This window comes from Malaclemys terrapin, chromosome 5 (genome assembly GCF_027887155.1).
Source record: "Malaclemys terrapin pileata isolate rMalTer1 chromosome 5, rMalTer1.hap1, whole genome shotgun sequence".
Lineage (NCBI taxonomy): Eukaryota > Metazoa > Chordata > Testudines > Emydidae > Malaclemys > Malaclemys terrapin.
In genome coordinates, this window is record NC_071509.1 from 69880162 (window position 1) to 69894294 (window position 14133).

The following is a 14133-nucleotide window of genomic DNA, read 5'->3' on the forward strand; positions in this document are numbered from 1 at the left end:
ATCTTTAAGACAGACTTAACAGGAAAGATGTTGCACTTTCCCACATTGCGTGTTGTTGCTACAGATGAAACTTCAATGAAAATGATTCAAGAATTCCTAAACAATCTGATCAAAAGTTTTAAAAAGCCATTTGAGAATTTTAAAATTCCAAAGGATTTGCTTTAATTTGTTTGTGATCCATTTGTTGTCTCTGCCAATGGACCTTGCCCTTCTGAAGCAAAGAATTTTATAGATTCAACTGATGAAGGTACCTTTCAATTAGAAATTGTAAGGCTCAAGAGTTCAGACGTCTTGAAGAGCCATGAGAATGATTAAAGAATTAGAAAACACACCTAATATGATAGACTCGAGAAGTTAAAGCTGTTTAGCTTAACAAAGAGGTTAAAGGGTGACTTGATTACAGTTACAAATATTTAACAATGGGCTCTTCAACCTAACACAGAATGGGACAACACGATCCAGTGTCTGGAAGCTGAAGCTAGATAAATTCAGACAGGAAATAAACTGTTATATATATATTTGGAATAACTTATCAAGGGTCATGGTGGATTCTCCATCACTGACAAATTTTAAATCAAGATTGGATTTTTTCTGGAAGATCTGCTGTAGGAATTATTTTGAGGAAGTTCCAGGGTCTGTGCTGTACAGGAGGTCAGACTAGATGATCACAATGGTTCCTTCTAGCTTTGGAATCTATGAAGCTATGCTTAAATTTTTGTTTTTTCAATTTTCTTGTTTTTAAAAAGCATGGGAAGTTACACACACTAGCCCGGCCCCCACATTAAAAGAACACTAAAACCACTGGGATTGACTCAGGTTCTGTCTGTCTCTCTGCAGGACCTCTGCCTCATTTGTTGCAGAAGTTGGAAGGCATGTAGTGAATGAGGCAGGGAATTGCAGGAAGATAGAAAATGGACTTGTGGCAAAGATAGATGAATGCCACTCTGGAGAATTGGATTCTGCCACAGAGTTCCTATGTGATGCTAGGCAAGTCAAAACACTAAAATTTTCACAATTGGCCACTGTGTTTTCCTCATTTTCTTGGTACCTGACGTAAGAGGTCTGATTAGCAGAAGTGCTGAGCATTCACAACAACTGAAGTCAATGGGAGCAATGTTTTGAACATGACGTGATATAAAATGTTAAGTATTGTGGAAAAAAATCAAGCCATAAGCATCTCAAATTGGACACCCAAAATTAGTTGACATTTTTGGCTTTCATGTCTCTTCATCAGTTCCCCATGTGTAAAATGAGAATAATAATAATACCACCTCCTCTTACAGGGGTGTTGTGAAGATCTATTCCTTAAGTTTGTAAAGAACAAAGATACTACTTTGAAAGCACCATAGAAAAGCAATAATTCTATACTGAGTTCATGGCATAGAGTAAATAATACCTGGAGCCACAGACTGAATGACAAGAAATACTGAATAGCTACCCATTCAGAGAACACTTTCCATCCTGTGCATTGAATAAGGCAATGGTTCTGTGGCAAAAACACTATGTGATCACTGTAATTAAAGACAGATAATCATAATGCATTTGCACAAGGGATCCAAATTAAGGTTGAACAGGCAACCTTAATTCTGGCATTTCCCAACTATTGTGTGCTTGATTTTGGGACCTTAATGTTCCTTGAACACAGAATTGATTGTTTTGCATGTGTAAGTATTATATAGATTATATATATATGGAAAGGGAGAAGAGAGAGAGAGTGCATGCACGCGCATATTAACCATGTGTTTTTGGAATGACAATAATGTACATGGAAGTAAAATTGAGAGCTTTAGCATTGTCATTAATAGCATTCCTGACACAAACTGCCTTTTCCTAAGCATAACTTAAAAAATAATATAGCCATAGTGTTTTTACACATAATTCCCTAAATTTATCATTAAAAAACCTTTGGTGGGAAAAGAAGGTAGAATTATTCTTATGCTGTCACAATACGCTGCTACCACTGCTGAATTTTGTTTGGAATAATATGGCCTTAATGCCCCCATCTCCTGCTGAATTGCTCAGACTGGTAGTAGATTAGAGTAGAGAGAGGTGCCAGTATTATCTGTGTTAGTGCTCCAGAGGTCACACTACACTAACAAGACTGCCCCAGTCAGGGATGACAGAATCCAGCTGTTGGATTTCGGGCTGGGCCTTCAGCTGAGTTAGACGGATCCACTTAATGCCAGGGATGTGTCTCAGAAGATTAAGTATTCTAACTAGTTACTTTCCACCTCTGGAAAAAGTGTCTGGCTCATCATTATTGTCCTCTTTTTAAGAAGAGGCCTATAGTATATGGGAAACCATTTACCTCTTTAACCTTGTGAACCTTAGAGGCACTATGTACTCTTATTTTGAATGTAGAGAACAAAGTTGTGGCTTCTACCTAAAAGTAATCTAATGCACCACTGAAACACAAGGTTAATATCTGATTTTAAGAATGTCATATATTTTAGAACATAAAAGGGGGCTCATCTAAATGTTCTATATCACATAGGCTCCAGGATATCAGCAGTGAGTCAGAATTTAAATCTACATGAGGGGTTTGCATTAGCACATATGAAATCATTTTAAAGTGTTGTAACAATATACTATGAAAAGCTTGCTTCCTTAAACAGAGGCCTAATATAAAAACGCCCCTTTGAAAGATATAGTGTCAAGTATATTATTTATTACTTTATGGTTTGGAATATCCTTCTAGAAACTTGAAACTTTTACCCTATTAGTTTTTTGTACGTTCTCTTGTGATTTTTATGAACAGGGCACAAGCCAGCCTGGCTCTGGCCTACTTGCTGCTGACTTGTTTGTGTATAAGCATCACCAATGAAGTCATCATGGTTCTGAGACTGGAGATTTTTTCGCTGGCCAGCAGAGGGTACTAGAGTTTTCTAATGACTTTGCAGCTCAAGAGCAAAACAATTGTAAGGTCCAAATGTACCTGTTTTTTTAAATCTCTTAGTGGCAATGATTGCTTTTTTTTTAAAAAAAAGTCTCACATTACAGTGGCCAGGATTGGTCCAAAGTATTCACCCATTTAAAGTGTAAAATGTATTTTTGAAGAAGCTTTGTCCCTTTAAGAACAAAAAGATGGGGTAATAATGATACTTGGACTCTTTGGGATAATGTACTACTAGATGTCAACTAGAGAAAAGGAGCAGAGTCTCAAGTTTCAACACAAAAATTTGTGAATCCCTTGGGATCTCTGTTGAAGTGAACAGGAGACTGAGATTTCAGACTACCACCTCTTGTGGATTTGAGAAAAGGTGCTTCTTTTCACTAGCTGGCATTTGTGAATTTTAGAAAGTTCTGTTTCAGAAACCATCTGTGGAAAATTATGGTTCATATTACTGTTCCTTATTAATGTACAGCATTATCGGCATTTCTTCTCGGCCAAATGCTGAGTTTAGCACAGGTAGATGACACTTGAGAGATCAATAACCCCTCTTCCCAGAATAGATTACTCAATAGATTGCCTGTGGATAATAAATTAAATAACCCCACAAAAGGGGAAAATAGGTTAGCATTGTTTGTGTAGTTATGAAGTATAAAGAAGGCCTCAAGGGTGGTGGTAGGGCTTCATGGACCATTTTGAAGGGTTTGTTTTCCCTGTTAGTTTATTACAAGAGAAATTCAAAGTTGGTCTCTTCTGTTTTTCCTGGAAGTTTCTGTGATGCCTGGAAACCAATAGGATTAGAGACGCAAGAACCAATAAAATGAAATCTGAGCAATTAAGAGGGAAGAGAATTCAAATATTTTAGTAACAGAATATCACTAGTCTGATGTCCTGCATAGATCAGGAATTACTGGTTAAAATTCTCTGCACTGTATTCAACAAAAATATGGTTGAATTACAGGATAAGCTTTAGAATGTCATCTGGTCTCAATTTAAAGATTCTGCATAAAATTTTCACTCCTAAGTGCCTAAGTCCCCTTAAAAATTGGGCTTAGAAACCTAAATCACTTAGGCACTTTTTTTTTTTTTTTTTTTTTAAACACCATACCCCTTGGTAAACTGTTAAAAAATTTCTTCTTATTTCCAGGTTAATGCTGCTTAAAAGTTGTGTTGTGTTTTTCCCTGTTAACCCTTATGGCATGAAGACAGCAAAAATAGAAAAGCAGCAATTTTTCCACTTTTTGCAGGATATTAAAAAAAAATCTGGGTAAAAATCAGGAACACACTGAATTAAATGCTTCTGAGCTAGCATTTCCTAGAAAAGAGATTCTTAAACAGAGCAGTTCCAGATTCTATGGCCTGTTGGTTTAGTCATAATGCATGTGTAAGTCCCAAGCAGTAATGTTAGCAGGCACTGCACTAGGGCATCCAATTTTGAGGATGAATGAGCTTACCTGGGGAGAAGGTGTGTCAGTGTGCCAGTAAGTGATACAGACATGCTTAGAGAGGAGAGGACAGAGCCTCCAAGACCTTTGACCAGCATAGTCACATAGTCTGGTTTCCCTCTTTCAACATGTAGTTCCCACTGAGGTTTCTGTAGCCCTGGGTCTGAAGTAATCTCCATGGAGCTCCGAGGGTGGAGATGGGGACCAGATTAGGGTGGGCTCTCTAACCTAACATGCATGAAAAAGAAAATATTTTACTGCTGGAGCATGGAGGTTTTAGGAGAGGTGGGCTGGGGTGCTGAATGCTCCTCCGTACCCACAACTGTCATGCTGGTGTACTTTGCCCTGATAATTCCACCACTGTTCAGTGAGCTGTCACTTTTTTTCTCCCTACCCATCACTCATCCAGGGAGGAAACTGCTTTCCCTCTAACACCCCCTTATTAGGATATCCCTAAAGGCACTACCCTCCCTGGCTTCATTACCCAGTGTCCTGACTGCCAGTTATAATTATTTATTCTTAAAACAGCGCCATTGCTATCAATAGTGTTTTGCAAATAAGCAAAAGACAGGCCCTGCCCTGAAGAGTTCACAGTCTAAGTTAAACATTATTAGAGAGGTGATGTCAGACGAGAGAGCTAAGAAAAGAGCAAGATTTAAACAGTATAAGATTGTGAGGTAATTTGTGGTAACATACTTAATTTATTTTTAAGGTGAAGTTGTGAGCTTTGTCCATTTTTTAAAATATTGAGACAGAGGTGAGGTCAATGTTGGAGAGTTGACCGAAGTTTTGAGGTGGGATTGAAGGAGGAGAGGGAGGAGCATGGCAAAAAGGCTCAAGTGTGTCACTCTAGAGATAGGAATAATGTTTCAGGGGTTAGCATGCTAGCCTGGGACTCAGGAGAGCAGGGTGTGGTTCCCTGGTGCACCCAGGATTCCAGTGTGTATTTAGGCAAAACACTTAGCCTCATTGTACCACAAATTCTCCATCAATAAAATGAGAATAAGAGGACTCCCCTTCCTTCCTGTTGTGAGGATTGCTACATTAAAGATTGTGAGGTGCTCGGATATGACAGTAACTGGGATTAGATAAATAGCTAATCTAGATAAAGCTAGATTCTCGCCGGTGAGAGCACAGGGTTTAGCAGAAATGTCAGAGTACAGGGTATAAACTGGAGACACAAACTGGAGACATGCATCCGACGAAGTGGGCATTCACCCACAAAAGCTTATGCTCCAATACATCTGTTAGTCTTAAAGGTGCCACAGGACTCTCTGTCGCTTTTTACACATCCAGACTAACACAGCTACCCCTCTGATACTAAACTGTAGATAGGCAGAGCTGAAGCTGAGAATGAAGAGCTTCGATTTGAGGCAGAAGTCAATGAAGAGCTAGGAAAGGGACTGAAGGAGGTCAGTGGTGTTAGATGGTCATAGTCGCAAGAGAAAAAAAAATATGCCGGGTGGAATCCATACTAGCAGAGGGGTTTGGCAAATGCAAAAGCACGATAGAGTTACCCTCATAGGGTCTTCCTTTTAAAAAAGGTCCAAGTAAGACTAAATAGTTTTGCTGGCTCTGTGCCATGCAGCAGGGTAGGATCAAGATTTGTCTAATCTAATCATTCTCATATTCAAAAATCCTTTCAAGTGGCTTCCTATTTATGGAGAAATTTACAGCCAAAGAGGGAAGAATCCTAGTGCTCAAATTCTAGCCAAGAACAGAATGAAATTTACACCAATTTGCATTTACAGGTAGAGTTTGATGCAAATTAGGTAATAGGCTTCATTAAAACTCTTCAGCTCATATATATTCAATTGGTTATTTTTCTTCTTTTAACTCAAGATCATTTTATTACATTCCTTGGACAATACTCCGTTAACTTTCTACTTGTTCATTTTGATGGATTATAATGAAAAGTCTGTATACCTTATAAAATGCCTGCATCGTGTCTGAAAGGTGATAAGGATACAATTTTATGAGATTCTTACAACAGTTCATCTAAAATGTTTCTTTCACATGTAAAAAAATATGCAACTTAGAAAAAAGACATCAGAAATATAAAGGTATAATATCTGCAAACTTGTGTACAACATGAAGGTTAGGGTTAGCCATTTTAAAATGGTTAAATTTAAGCAGGCAGTTAGAGCTAATCCGATCCCTCTCCTAGAGGGTCATTTGAACAGTTAAATTTAGCATATCTTATCTGTAAACACACTAATTATTTTTTACTAATTTAGCTCTATTTACATGTGAAATACTACTGGATCTGATGTACGGTCTCATCTTAAACATAGAAAAGCCAATTTCTGCATGCCAAATCCAGCCTCTCACGTGAGCAGTGATCATTTTTGAGGCCTTGAACAGCCTTGAACAGATCATTTTCTGTTGAGAAAAATTGTTGTCAGGGACTCAACTGTCCTTTCCATTGAAATAGATTTTCTATCACCTGGCTGAGCTATAACCAGTTTCAGAAGAGAAGAAGCTGCTTTACCTTCAGCAGATTCATCACACTGCCTTCTGCTGACTTATTACTGATTTGCACATTCATTACACTATTACAAAGACAAAACTACAGAGCTTATAGGAGGTGCTGTCAATGTTTAAGTTTTTACAAATTGCCTTTACAGTTAGAGGGGAAAAAAGAATGAACATGTCAATTAACATGGCAAATATTTCAAAAGAATAGTGAAAAAAAATTAGGGACAGGAGGATCTGCTTTCAGAACAAGAGTTGGACAAGTGACTGTGACAGAATACACCCCTGTATTCAGACCCTCCACACTACTGTAATAATCTTTGTACAAGGTATGCCTTGTTCTGTATCAATTGAAAGCTCAGAACTTGCTGATCAGTAATATCCTGATAAAATCTGTGTATGAGAAGTTATAAGATTCCCCTGTATGATGTTATTAACACACGTTCCAAAATCCAAAGCCCCACCCAGGCAGAAGTTGGCAAACAGGTCTGTCCAACACAAAAGAATGTGTGCTTGCCTTAATTTGCATTTAAGCAGTAAACAGAATCATCAAGCAGGAAGAGAAAACAAACCAAGCTCAAACGGATGACAAAAACAGCAAGGAACATCCTACCACATAGGCTCTTTGTTTCCTAGCTCTCCACTGGAAATGTTTTTCAAGAGGGGGATTGAAACTATAAAAAGGGGGCAAACATCTCAGGGGCCCTCTCTCTCTCCCTGCGCCTCGCATTCTCTGCACCTGAGGAGAAAAGGGAAACAGTACATTTCCTAGACCTGAGGAAGAGCTTTGTGTAAGGGTATGTCTATACTACGGGATTAATCCAAATTTATATAATTCGAATTTTGGAAACAGATTGTATAAAGTCGAATGTATGCGGCCACACTAAGCACATTAATTCAGTGGTGTGCGTCCATGTACCGGGACTAGCGCCGATTTCTGGAGCACTGCACTGTGGGTAGCTATCCCATAGCTATCCCATAGTTCCGACAGTCTCCTCCACACATTGGAATTCTGGCTTGAGATCCCAATGCCTGATGGGACCAAAAATATTGTTGCAGGTGGTTCTGGGTATATCCTCCCCCCTCTCCAAGGAAGCAACGGCAGACAACCGTTTCGCGCCTTTTTCCTGGGTGAATAGTGCAGACGCCATACCACGGCAAGCATGGAGCCCGCTCAGCTCAAGACAGCAGTCATGAACATTGTAAACATATCGCGCATTCTCGTGCAGTTTATGCTGAACCAGAACCTGCAAAACCAGGCGGCGAGGAGTAGGCTACGGCAGCGAGAGTGATGAGGATATGGACATGGAATTCTATCAAACCGTGGGACCCGGTGCTTTGGAGATCATGCTGTTAATGGGGCAGGTTATAGCCGTGGAACGCCAATTCTGGGCCCAAGAAACAAGCACAGACTGGTGGGACCGCATAGTGTTGCAGGTGTGGGACGATTCCCAGTGGCTGCAAAACTTTCGCATGCGTAAGGGCACTTTCTTGGAACTTTGTGACCTGCTTTCCCCTGCCCTGAAGCACCAGAATACTAAGATGAGAGCAGCCCTCACAGTTGAGAAGTGAGTGGTGATAGCCCTGTGGAAGCTTGCAACGCCAGACAGCTATTGGTCAGTCGGGAATCAATTTGGAGTGGGCAAATCTACTGTGGGGGCTGCTGTGATGCAAGTAGCCAAAGCAATCACTGAGGTGCTGCTACGAAAGGTAGTGACTCTGGGAAATGTGCAGGTCATAGTGGATGGCTTTGCTGCAATGGGATTCCCTAACTGTGGTGGGGTGATAGATGGAACCCATATCCCTATCTTGGCACCGAAGCACCAGGGTACCCAGTACATAAACCGCAAGGGGTACTTTTCAATGGTGCTGCAAGCACTTGTGGATCACAAGGGACGTTTCACCAACATCAACGTGGGCTGGCCGGGAAGGGTTCATGATGCTCGCGTCTTCAGGAACACTAACCTGTTTAAACGGCTGCAGCAAGCGACTTACTTCCCGGACCAGAAAATAACCGTTGGGGATGTTGAAATGCCAATAGTTATTCTTGGGGACCCAGCCTACCCCTTAATGCCATGGCTCATGAAGCCATAGACAGGCAGCCTGGACAGGAGTCAGGAGCTGTTCAACTACAGGCTGAGCAAGTGCAGAATGGTGATAGAATGTGCATTTGGCCATTTAAAAGGTCGCTGGTGATCATTACTGACTCGCTCAGACCTCAGCCAAACCAATATCCCCATTGTTATTTCTGCTTGCTGTGTGCTCCACAATCTCTGTGAAAGTAAGGAGGAGACCTTTATTGTGGGGTCGGAGGCTGAGGCAAATCGCCTGGCTGCTGATTACGCACAGCCAGACACCAGGGTGATTAGAAGAGCACACCAGGAAGCGCTGTGCATCAGAGAAGCTTTGAAAACCAGTTTCATGACTGGCCAGGATACAGTGTGAAATTTCTGTTTGTTTCTCCTTCATGAAAACCCACCCCCTTTATTGACTCATTCTCTGTAATGAACCCACCCTCCCCCTTCCCCCAGCTTGCTTTCAAAGGAAATAAAGTCACTATCATTTAAAAATCATGTATTCTTTATTAATTGATTATAAAAAGAGGGAGAGAACCGACAAGGTAATCTGGGTGAGGTTTGGGAGGAGGATAGGAGGGAAGGAAAAGGCCACTGAAAAAATTCAATATAATGACAGCCTTTTGGTTGGGCTGTCCACTGGGGTGGAGTGGGAGGGTGCACGGAGCCTCTCCCCCCCATGTTCTTACACGTCTGGGTGAGGAGGATATGGAACATGATGAGGGGGGAGGGAGGTTATACAGCGGCTGCAGCGGCAGTCTGTTAACCTGCTGCCATTCCTGAAGCTCCACCAGACGCCGGATCATGTCCGTTTGATCACGCAGCAGCCCCAGCATTGCAGCCTGCCACCTCTCATCTCGAGCGTCCCTCATGACCTCACGTTCACTGGCATCTTTCCTAAATTTAGACACCGTGTCCTTCCACTCATTCAAATGAGCTGTTTCATTGTGGGTGCATTCCATTATTTCTGTGAACATCTCGTCTCACATCCTCTTTCTCCGCCGCCTTATCTGAGATAGCCTTTGGGACGGAGGATGGAGGCTTGAAAAATTTGCAGCTGCTGGAAGGAGGGTTGAAAAAAAAGAGACGTTTTCAAAATGATACATTTTACAGAACAATGCTTATACTCTTTCATGGTGAACAATACTATTCACATTACATAGCAGATGTGATTTCAGTACAAGGTCGCATTTTCCATCTTAATATTGAGTGCCTGTGGCTTTGGTGTTAGAGATCACAGACACAGGTCCGGGCAACAGAATTCAGCTTGCATGTGGCCATGGTAAGCCATTGTCTTTCAGCTTCTGCGCCCTCCTCTCCCACATACCAAGCAAAGCCCGTTGACTGCTGTGGTTTCCCTGTTAACCTTCAGCAGCAGAAAACAAACTAACCACCCCAATCCAATTCTCTGGGATGATCACTTTATCCCTCCCCGCACCGGTGGCTGGCATCAGGGAAGATCCCTGCAGAAACCAAACTAACCCCCCCCACCCACCCACCCCGCCATGAATTATCTGGGATGATCGCTGTACCCCTCCCCCCACCGCGTGGCTGGTAACAGGGAAGATTCCTGCTAGCCAAACGCGAAAAGCTCAGGGCCAATTCCCCCCCCACCCTACGCTTGGCTAACTGCAGGGAAGGATTTCTTTTCAGCCACAGGCAAACAGCCCAGTAGGAACGGCCACCTCTGTCCCCTTAATTAAATTCCCATATTTCAACCAGGTTACCATGAGCGATATCACTCTCCTGAGGATTACACAGCGAGATAAAGAACGGATGTTGCTTGAATGCCAGCAAACATCGGGACCATACGCTGCCAGGCTTTGTAATGCAATGATACCAGATTACTTGCTGCAAGCATGGCGTGGCCAAGTGTCCTACCATGGAGGATGGAATAAGGCTGCACTGCCCAGAAACCTTGTGGCAAAGCTTTTGGAGTACCTCCAGGAGAGCTTCATGGAGATGTCCCTGGAGGATTTCCGCTCCATCCCCAGACACGTTAACAGACTTTTCCAGTAGCTGTACTGGCCGCGAATGCATCCCAAGTCCTCAGGGCAAAGTAATCATTAAAAAACGCTTGTTTTAAAAGCAAGTTTTATATTTTAAAAGGTAAACTCACCTGAGGCCCTTCCATGGGGTCATGGTCTTGGATATTAGCTGTACTTCAGTCAGGCTGAGAAAAAGATCCTGGCTGTTGGGGAGAATGGAGTGCTGGGTGCTCTCCGCAAGCTCGTCGTCCTCCTCCTCCTCTTCCCCATCCGCAGAATTCTCAAGTGTAGCTGATGAGATTATTCCCGCCTCGGAATCCACGGTCAGAGGTTGAGTAGTGGTGGTGGCCCCCCTTAGAACTGCATGCAGCTCGACATAGAAGCAGCATGTCCGTGGCTCTGACCCGGAGCGACCATTTGCCTCCTTTGTTTTTTGATAGGCTTGTCTGAGCTCCTTGACTTTCACACGGCACTGATCCGAGTCCCTATTGTGGCCTCTCTCCATCATGCCCTTGGAGATTTTTTCAAAAGTTTTGGCATTTCGTCTTTTCAAACGAAGTTCTGCTAGCACTGAATCCTCTCCCCATATAGCGATCAGATCCAGTACCTCCCGTACGGTCCATCCTGGTGTTCTTTTTTGATTATCGGCCTGCATGGTTACCTGTGCTGATGAGCTGAGCTATCTGTGGTCACCTGTGCTCTCCACGCTGGGCAAACAGGAAATGAAATTCAAATGTTCGCGGGGCTTTTCCTGTCTACCTGGCTAGTGCATCCGAGTTCAGATTGCTGTCCAGAGTGGTCACAATGGTGCACTGTGGGACAGCTCCCGGAGGCCAATACCATCGAATTGCGGCCACACTAACCCTAATTCGAAATGACAATATCGATTTTGGCGCTACTCCGCTCATCGGGATGGAGTACAGAAATCGATTTTAAGAACCCTTTATTTCAAAATAAATGGCTTTGTTGTGTGGACGGGTGCAGGTTTAATTCAATTTAACGCTGCTAAATCCGAATTAAAGTCATAGTGTAGACCAGGCCTTAGGGTGAAAGTTTGTCTCTCTCACCAACAGAAGTTGGTCTAATACAAGATATTACCTCACCCACCTTATCTCTCGGTGTCCTGTCAGATGCCAAGAATCAACCAATACACCTAGTTTCAGCAGCTCTCTCAGACTCCCACTTCTCAAATTAAAAAATAAAAAAAATAAAAGACAAGACAACTAATGTTGATATGTTCAACTGCAGGAAGACTTATCACCCTATTGTTCTTGTGGTCCATGCCTGCCTAGTGATTCACAATGTGCCGCTGATAGTCTAAAGAGTGAACCCACACCCAGCCTCCTGGCTGGAGGAAAAGAGCCACTTTAGGAGGGGTAGGATAGCCCACAAGACAGGGAAGGAACAAATGCAAATGATGGCACCTCAGAATGAAGAGGTGAGAAATAGTCTAGGTTGGGATGCTTTGGAAGATCTGGTAGATTAAAAAATAAGTTACTTGTAGTATCAGAGAATATTCTGTATACAACAAAAAAGGCTTTAATAGCCTCTGACTCTATCTTGCTCGGTCTTAAAAAATACTAGAATGTATGGAAAGTCATAAGGAGATTTACCCTACTGATTAATGTAGAGACTATTAATGAATCTAAATGGGTTGCTTAAAAGAAAACATACAAACACATTCCCCTGGGACAAATCCCAGACTCCTTAATTCCCTGTTAAAATCAGGTGAGGCTTTGGTCCATTGTTTCAGTGGGAAATGACTGATTACAATATGATTTTTCCCAAGTAGATAACAGAGATGTTTATATGAATAATTTCACTGAGTTTTTTTCATACTCAAACCCTTTTTCCCAAGCTAATGTCTTTACATGAGAACTTTCTATTGTGCTATGGAGTAAACAGCATGGAAACAATGTCAGTGGTTACTTTTAGAAGTTTCTTACTATTTGATCCTGTATCGCAGTACAACCTATCCAATGTTAATGACTTCCATCTGGTGTATGTTATGTCGAATATCACATCCTGATATGTGTTAGAAAAATTAAAACTTAGTATTCTTTTAAGATTTAGTAAACAAGATAAGATAAATTACACAAAGCAAAAAAGGATTTAATTTAAATCTAGTATTTGAACTTTTTTTCCCATTGTGAAAGTCTTATTTAGCAAAGGCTGGACTCCAAAGCATAATAGAACTGTTGAAATCAGATAATGAAGATCTATTTAGGTCATGTAATTCATCCTTTTGCCAATATAGTTATTTTACCATGTAGAGACACAAATATAAATGGTAGAAAAAAAAACATCGTCACACTGTGTTGTAAAGATGATGTTTTAAATAATAATCTTATATTAGAACTCATGTGAGTAAAGATTTTTCTAGTCAGTGAGGGTTTCTGGACCAGGTTAGTGAGGATTCAAATATCTAAACTTATTTCCTAATATTACTGTGGTCGGCTACAGTGCTTTCATAATACAAACATATCAACTGACAGTCAAAAGGAATATTAAGCCATTCAAAATACTTCTGCTTAACTTTTTTAAAGACTTTGTAAAAAGATAGCATGTGAAACTGAAAAATAGGGCTGGAAGTATTATGTAAGCTCAACAAAACAACAATTTTTATGGAATGTAACACTTTGCTTTTTAATTGTTACTGCACCACTTGTGAATGTGACCATCTGACTATAGTTTTTTTGTTATGTTATCAAGCTTCTGATAATGGGAAAGATTGTTTGTTTAGACTGTGTAGCTCTTCATTTTAATTCACTGTGGCTCCAGTGTGACATGTTAAAACAGTTATCAATGGAAAACCCAAATTTCCCAGAAAAACTTAAAAGAGCACCCCTGTGAATTGAAATTATCTCCTCTGAAAGCTAATTAGTACACTTAAGAATGTAGTGGTATAGGAAATCTGTCCCTTTACTGTCTCTTCTGTTTTATGACATGCTTCTAGTTGATATGAAAGTGTATAGTTATTTGCTTTTATTGCGCCTTTTATTTATTCATTTACATGTGTGAGAAAGGACATAAAACTAAAATAATCCAATAAATTAGGAGCTATTTTTTGAAACAAGAATCCATAGTTAAAAACCAATATTTTATCCTTTATTTTATTTAAAAGAAAACACCGAGGTTTCCAATTAATTTTAAACGAGTCTCCTAGAGCAGTTATTGCAAGCAAATATGGAATACTTCCAAAATTAAATAAATTCTATCATTTTCTGTTCACCAAGGGACTGATTCAGGGAGAAAAAAAA